The sequence below is a fragment of the Neolamprologus brichardi genome, chromosome 7 (assembly GCF_056152115.1).
Source record: "Neolamprologus brichardi isolate AB-2024 chromosome 7, ASM5615211v1, whole genome shotgun sequence".
In the NCBI taxonomy this organism is placed as follows: Eukaryota; Metazoa; Chordata; class Actinopteri; order Cichliformes; family Cichlidae; genus Neolamprologus; species Neolamprologus brichardi.
The window spans coordinates 43,751,939-43,761,076 of NC_142110.1; positions in this window are offsets into that span (position 1 = coordinate 43,751,939).

The window sequence follows — 9,138 nt, forward strand, 5'->3', positions numbered from 1 at the left end:
TCAAACACTACGAGTCAGACAAGGGAACTCTGTACAACAGAAATGGACCCAAAGCAGACGACGTGTCAAAGAAGAAAGGGAGGACTGTTTTATTTATAGCCTATACTTACAACTTGATGGGAACAAGAAACAAGTGAAAACACTGAACACACAATCAGACAATCAGAAGGTCAGAAATGAAACAAGGCACCAGTGAAAACTTTTATAAAACAAAACAGGAAGCAATCCAAAATATATCGACTAAACACACAGACAACAGAAAGGAAACAAACTAATTGAGTGGGAAGGTAAGTAAGTAAGTAAGTAAAATTTATTTATATAGCACATTTCACATATAAAAATCACAAAGTGCTTCACAATAAAATCAGAAATACAAATAAAATAATATAAAACAGTGAAAAAATTAATTAAAAGCTTGTTTGTTTAAAAATGTCTTCAGCTGCTTTTTAAAGGAGTCAATGGAGTCTAGACAGCGTAAAAACAACAGCAGGGAGTTCCACAGCCTTGGTGCCACTGCCTGAAAAGCCCGACCCCCACGTGTTTTAAACCTAGTACGTAGGACCACCAGTAACCTCTGACCCGACAACCTAAGTGCTCGGGATGAAGCATGAGGTTTCAACAGGTCAGAGACATACTGGGGAGCTTCACCGTGCAGAGCTCTAAAAGTTACAACTAAAATTTTAAAATGAACCCTACAATTTACTGGCAACCAATGAAGAGAAGCCAAAACTGGAGTAATGTGTGACCTCTTGTTTGTGCCAGTTAAAAGTCTTGCCGTGGCATTCTGTACAGTCTGAAGGCGATCCAGAGCTGATTTGTTAAGACAAGTAAAAAGACCGTTACAATAATCCAAACAAGAAGAGATAAAAGCATGAATAATCATCTCAAGTTCTGCCTTTGACACCAGTAGTCTGAGTTTAGAAATGTTTCTTAGATTATATAAAAACAGTTCCAGAGAAGTTGTTTACAGCGTTTTTCAAGAGACATTGAACTGTCAAATATAACACCTAAGTTTCTGAGACTCGACTGAAATGAAGAGTCTAAAAAACTGATATCCTGCTTAATTTCTGAGAGCATGTGATCAGGTGCAATAATCAAGGTCTCTGTTTTATCTGCATTTAACTGGAGGAAATTGTCATTTAACCATTGTTTGATTTCTGACAGACAATTATTTAAACACGACAATTTATAAAACAGAAGTTTTGAAAGAACAGTATAATATAACATAATAAGAAATAAAGTCAAAACAGAAAGCAAAATGTTATACAAGACTGAGTCTCAAATGATAAAGCCAAAAGCAGGAAGTTATAATGACCAAAAAAAAAAAAAAAAACCAAACTCAAGGAGCACCAAAGAAACAGAAACCAACCTTACCATAAACCACAAAAATAACAAATCCCAGGGACCATCACAGACAGGAGGCTTTTTCTTTAAAGCCAAAGGAGGGTTTTACCCTGGCAGTGAGCAACAGAAAATCTGCCCTGAAAGGAGAAATATCAGACTAATGTCCCTCGTGACCACGAACACAAATCCAAATAAATGCCACATTTACTTGAGATCAGATAAATAGATAAGAAAGGCAATAAATATGACTAGACTGAACAGCAAAGCCACCCACGATTATTACACATTATCAGATTTTATTGCCTTGTTCTGATCAGCAGCTGCCTGTAAATGATCTAAAACAACTTCCTCCAAACTCTAAATTGCTAAAGCAGAACCTGCTTATTCGTGTTTTTTTGGTAAGCCTCAGATTTTCTGCTCTTCGCAGCAAATTCAAAAACGGATCATTTTTTAGTTTAATCATTGCGCCTTTACTTTGTTCACTGGAACTGCTGGAAATTTCATTACATTTGTCTCTGCCAGGGCTTCATCTTTTGGGATTGAGTGAAGAGGAGGGAAAAACACTTACTGCCATGAAGGAGTCAGGAGCTGAAATAACCTTTTTTTTTTCTGAATCATTACATTTTAGTGTACACACACACACACACACACACACACACACATTCATCAAAAAAATCCATCAATCCTCATTCTTCTACAGTAGACACATAACAGACCGCATAATCGAAGCAGTTTGACCACATTTTCAGAAACACCAGGATTCAGCTTCATTTAGTCAAAAATGCCTCTTCCATAGCTTCCACATCCTTTTAGTATCTTCTTATTCTTAGGAAAACCCAAATTTACGGGAAGCACCAAATGTGTTGCGATATTTTGGAGATGGTTACAGACAGAAGAGAAGTGGTTAATGATGCAAGAGGGGCTTCTTCTTTGTGTTAACATAATTTCACCACCCTCCGCTCCCGCCAGAAAAACATTTGCCAAAGTAACAAAAACTGAGCTCATACGTGCTCTCTCTCAGCTACAAGCCTGCTCCTACATCAGAAGCCTCGTGTATTTCATGGCTTTAAGTCTGGGTGACGTCTGGGTTTATAAAGCTAAACAGTGAGTGTAAACCAAAGCTAAGTACTTACTGGGAATTTACTTTTCAGAGATTTCTGTTCATTTAATCTGTGTTTACAAGCATGTTGGTCCAGCCATTAAAGCCTACTTACTGTGGGATCCATCGTTGCCTGCTGTGGTTATAAAAAGTCGTTAAAATGTTTGTAAAAAATGTAAAAAAGTAAAAGAAAAAAAGAAACCAAGATAAATCATTTCAGAACTTTTTCCACATTCAATGTGTCCTATAAGCTATACAATCCTGTTATAAAACAAACCAACATCTCTTAGTTTATTTTCCAGTAGGAGTTTCCTGACGTTAACTTAGTTGCAGCAAAATCCATCGTCTGCGTAAGCATCAAAGGGATCAGTTGGAATACAAAAGAATTTCCAAGACATGAGATGGGTCACGGAAAACAAAGAAGACGGTCATCAGTAAGTGAAGACAACAGGGACAATATGGCACATTACATAAAAACTGGAAAGCCCCTCCAAAACTGATGAAAAGAAGAAAGCTGGTGAGGGAGGCTTCCAAGAGGCCTGCAGCAACATTAGAGAAGTGTCAGGGTCATGTACTATATGTGACAACAAGCTCCATATTCTGTATATACATGAGCCTGGGGGAGTTGGGTTGCAAGATGGAAGCTTTTTCTTATAAAGGAAAAACATCCATTTAGGCTCAATTTTGCAGCAAGTCACTAAAAAGCGTGTGGTCTGATGAGCCCAAACATCTGCTGAACAAGGTAGTGACTATTCTTCTTTAGCTAGAACAGAGGCATCTGCTAGAAAGCTGAAATAGAAGATAAATTTCACCTTTCAGCACACCACCACTACACATGCACCCACGGAAAAACAAAAATGGCTTAACCAGAAGATGATTAAAGCTTTGGAGTGGACCGGCAAGAGCCCAGACCCGAACCCAGCTGAAGATCTGTGTGGGGTCCTGGAGAGGGCTGTGCACAGGAGATGCCCTCACAATTCAACGCACTTCCACAAGGAAGACAGTGCAAATACTACAAAGTTAACAAAGTTAAGATGTGCCACGATGAAAGAAACATTCCCTAAAACAAGTGAATGCTGTGTTAAAACCAAAAATGTGTTTCCACAAAGAATTAGTTTAACCTCCTAGGACCTGGTGTCCACATATGTGGACATCACATTTTGGATTGTCTCGACCAAAATACTCAATTTTGCTCTACAAGGGCCTGATATCCACTTACGAGGACATTATGCTCCCACTGTTTTATTGAAATTTAAAACAAATGTCCTCATATGTGGATCTCACTTTTGTCAAAAACAAAAATCTGGTAATTCTTTGTTTTTACATTCATCAGGTCCCAATCAGAACAAATACCAAAGAGAAATTAAAAAATGCATGCCGTGAAAGAGTTCAGGTCTTAGGAGGTTAAGGGTGTCCATATTTATTTACCAACCAGGTAAAGGATTTCAGTTTTCAGCTGTATTAAGTTACAGGTCATGATAAAGGTGGAAAAAGTACTGAACTTACTGATCTTGGTCTCACTTTTTATGCACACACACAAAAACAGACACTTTCTTTAGCCACTGTACACGAGGGTCCCACTAGATGGTGCAATTGCACTTCTCATGCAGGCTCACATTGAGCGTTGTGGACTTGGTCTGCTACTCAATCCATGAAATTTGATTTACTTGTGTGGCTAATCTGGATTTCAAAAAAAGAAAACACGAACAAAAGCAAGCAATATTTGCTGTGATTCTCTCATTGGAAGGATTTTATAGCTTCCTTTCTTCTGTCTTATCTTCGAAGTGATTTATCCCCTAAGAAACCCTGATGTTTGCCAAAAACCTGCAGAAACTGAATCAATTAACATCACTGATCAAACTGTTGTCACTGTAAATGTAATGGCCCTGTACTGAACTTCATTTAACAAGGAAAAGAGTACATAAAACATCAAAACAGTGGCCAAAAGAGCACATAAATATTACAGTACAACTATTAGACATCTGGTTTTATGCCTTTTTGTTCTAATTGAAAAAAACTTTCTTTGAAATCAATGTAAATCTATTGATAAGCGATCAATCACTCGCCAGTAACAGTAAAGATCCACTGCTTTGTCCAGTTGTCCCACAAAATTCTCATCACCCGTTCAAAAAAAACCCCAAACCTTGCCCTGAAACCAAACTCAGCCACTCTACGCTCCGCATCACAACAGACCCACAAGTCGCACACACGCAAAACGAGAGTTAACCCCCATCAAAAAGAACGATCTCCTTCATGTGTGCCCCCCTCCCGCACTTCCTCCCTCAGTGTCAACCTCTCAGACCGACAAAGCTTCATCATTTGGTAATTAATATTCTAGGAAAGAGGGGAGCATCAGGAAACAATTATTCAATAATGTATGAATGTAAATGCACACTCCCTCCACACAAAAACACACACATATGCGCAAGGGCATATACATCACTGTGATCGACTCTTCCTCTATTCCAAGATCAGATTACCTTCATACATTTAATACAACTGGAGTGAAAGCAATGAATGTGCTGGCCTGCACACAAACGCTCAGAGATTCAGCTGTGATGGGTGTTCTCGTGCAAAAATCCACCGCGGTTTTAGAAGCTCTCGCAAGCTGATCGGCTTTGTTTGCGAACAGGCATCTTCGTTTATCACATTAAAGCACCAGAAAATAAAAAAAGGTCAGTGTACTCTGAGGTCAGCACGGTGCGTTCACTCAGACTGAGTATTTTAAATATCAATGCAAACACTGTGAGGAGGCTATAGAATTAAAATCTCCTTTAAAAGTTTCTCGTGACAATATATTACATGCATGCAGCTCATGAAAGGAATTGATATGAAACACCCTCACGACAGCACATAGCAGCAAGTTATGGGAACACACAATACACTACTACTAACCTAAATGTACAAGGTCACTTGAGGGATTATTTTTTGCTTAGATTACAGTAGTGGACAGTGACAGGAACGATGGAGCCACGTGTGAGTACCCCTCTCTGATGTGCCAAAAAGCTTAAAAAAAAAGAAAGAAAAGAAAGAAATGAAGATGCCACTGGGGTTGTTGAGGTCCATTCTGAATCCTCACTGGAGTCTGGACACATAACTCCAGTTAATATCCACACACTCTCTGTGCTGGCACTGACCCAGTCTGTTTGGTAATTGGGATCAGATGAGTGGCAGCAAAAGCGAAGCGACCTGGGTTCCTCCAGGACCCGCGGTAACCTGGAAGCATTTATTTTATGGAAAAGATGTTTAGTTAAAGTGCAGCGCAGCAGCCTACAGCCCGGCCCCTCTAATGACCCTCCAGCTCTCTTGCCCGGGCCTGGAGACAGAGCCCTGTGATGGATATGACTGGCGAAACAGGCGTGCGCACACACACACACACACCCGCACATATGCTTCCAACACTGCGCTATGTGATGGATATGACTGGTGAAAGCTCTGAACACTGCTTCCTGAGTCCTTCACTTCCTTCCTCGCAGGCCTCGGTCAGCCAAGCTGAGCCAGGTTTCACTAGACTAGGGCTGGATTGAGTTGCAGATTAACAGGCTTCCTGTCCAGTCGGTTGGCTGCGTTCATCTGCTTTCCTACAGGTCACTTTTATTGATGATCGAGCAGTGACGTTATTGAGGATGAATGGGTCTCTTCAGGATGGATGAAATGCTGGAGACTGGCCGGGAGTGTGGAGAAAACAGTGTTACCAGCATCAACAGTTACACTTTTCCTTTTATCAGCTATTGTCCCTTATCATGAGGATTTACAGAGTACAAACTGGGTTACATTTAGGTCATCGGTAAAATAAAGGCTAAGTGTTTTGCAGTTCATTGCAACAGGATTTTTTACTTCTTAAAAATGTCTTAAAAGTGCTGAAAAAATGATACAATGTAACTTAATGGTCTTAATGACAGATGACCTACTAAAATAGAGCCTTTTCCAAAGGATATTTTACCTGCTGTGGATATAGTACAATATATACAATATAATATTGTTGTACCACAGCTGGCTCTATTAATCTTTAGATTTGAAAATGGAAGAAAAAAAGAGGAAAAAATTATTTGTTATAACAACATTGCTCAAAAAGAATTTTTTTCATGCTTTCTATTAAATAAACTGATATATCCAGAAACCAGGTCCATCGCCATTCCCTCCACCATCTCATCACTCCAAGCCTCCAGCACCACCCACCCCACACCTCTCATCCTCTCTCCTTCCCTCTCCCTCTCTCCTGCTGGCAGCCGTTGATTACTCTCGTCTCCTGGGGGAAGGCTTAAACTCCTCAGAGATAGTAATATCGAGGGCACTACTGGCTAGTCACTTCAGATCAGGGCGGGGGGAGGAAATGGCGACGGACATAAAGCTAAATATATAATTCCTCCCATGCCGGTAATCACGATGTCCAGACGATTTGAAATGACAGTTTAACCACTTTAGACTGAGGCACGCTTTGTTCAGATTTGAGAACCGGGAGGTGTGTGTGTGCGCAAGTGTGTGTGTGTTGGAACGTCTGGTTGGTCCCTGTGATGGTTGGGGAGCCTCCTCGCGGGTGTAGTAGCTATCCAAAGAGGCCCCGTGTGGTCCTCTCTAAACGCACCAAGGGGGTGGGGCGGCGGCCGCTCCATTGAGTTAAAATGGCTCGCAGACCAGACAGGAGCAATTCTGTGAATGACTGACGTGCCAACAGCTCCGGAAGGAAACACTCTCACTACCCAGTATTGGTTTACGTGATTATTAGGATATCTAGCTTCCTCCTAAAATGGTCGATCATTTCCCTGTTAGAGGCAGCAAGAGCGCCCACCTGGATTAAGCCTGAACGTGGTCCACATGCCACCAGGCGCAACCAGGCCTCACGCCACGCAGCCCACCAATTACACACATAAATATTAATAGGCTAATCTGCGCGGATTCTTTCCCTCAGAGCCTGTTAGTACATCCCTGAAAGGGTCAGAGACACTCTAATTCATTTAAATTTTAAGTTCAATTTGCATATGCAGAGATTTTTTTTTCTTCCAAACAGGCTCTCGTTTCCCCCATCATCACATCGCAAGAGGAGCCTGCATTTTGTATTCATACACTGATTGGATCCTTGATGAGATCTTCAGGGTGGCTTCTCACACTCTGGTGCTCTTCACACTCCAGAGGAGATGAGAAGAGAAAGAGGGGAGAAGGAGGAGATGAGAGGTGTGTATGTGGGATCAATCCAATTCTGACTACGTTGAAGTGGTCCGCTCCGTCATCGCCCAACTCCACGTCCTCCTCGTCGGTTTCAGCTGCAGCAGGAGCGCCGCGGCTCGGGCTGTAATCAGAGGCGGCACAGAAGGAAGAGAGCAGGCAGAGAGCCTCCATATAATATAGACTCCTGCTCCTTTTCCGAGACATACACGGGCTACACAACATAACAGAATTCATATTACGCTATTGTCACCAGATTCCCTCAACGTGTATGAATAATGCAGGAGACAAATCTGCATGAAAGGTGAGAGAGAAAGCGCATGAGTGTGAGCGCAGGCGAGTCCACACCCAAGCATTTCACATGCACTTTTCAGTCACGCACGCTGGCTTAGTTTTACTTGCACTATATGTGTTTAAGTCCATGCCCAAGTGCATTTTAATGCTTCAGGTCCATTTTCCTGTGATTAAATTAATTGTGTGTTTGGGCTACGAGTTCTGCCAAACGGGGGTGACCTAAAGCTCTGGGCCTAAACACTTCCTGTGTAGACAGAGAGAGGACGGAAGCTGCTGTTCTCGTGCTACGCCCAGACACCAGAATATATATGTTTTTAAAAACAACCTGAAAGTTTTCCCTGCTAATAAACACTTTAAGCACTAAAATGCACTTTTAGTTAATTTACCGTACAGCGGTCTGATGGTACCTGTTCTTCAGGGGTGCTACTATCACAACTAATTGAGTGTCATAGAAAATAACAGCCAAGAATATTTGATAAATAGGCTGAACTTACTAAACCTAGTAAACACTTCAAGTCTTCACAGCAGCAAGGGTCTCCACTTGGCAGCCATTTTGAAATGCTTTTGGGCACTTACCTAGGTAGTTAATTTGAAGCACTGTCTAAATAAACATTGATTTCATTGGTCACATAGATGCTTTATGTTCAGTCAAATATCACAAAAATGCTCAAAAACATTGAGCATTTTGAGACTCTAGTTTAGTTGCAAAACCAAACATTTTTCCCTCTTGCTAGTTAAACTTATACCAGCATTTCTGCTGAAATTCTCTCAAAGTTCAGTTTTTTTTTTAATGTCGTCACTCAATCTTATATACTGTATGTGTAAATACATGAAACTGTTAGTTAGACATAGTGAATAACTAATACAGAAGCTAACTAACATTAAAAAAAAAATTGCGATTATAGTTGCTAAAAGTATAGCTAGCAGCTAAACCTTTAGCTAACAATATATTAAAACTAATTCAGTAAATATAGTGAATACCTGCTGAAATACATAGACACTGGCTAAGATTATATAAAAAAAAATGTAAGCAATTTAAATAGCAAAAAAAAGAAACATCACTAAAATTGTTAGCCTGCAGTACAAACCTTTCAACCTTTCACAACTTTCATTCTTTACAGAGGAATTCATGAAAGCTAGTTTCCACCACTGAAAAAAATTGATTTTGCCATCTGTAAGTCAAAAACTCAACTTACATACCAACTAAAACTTAGATTGAAATAATACATCAAAAATTA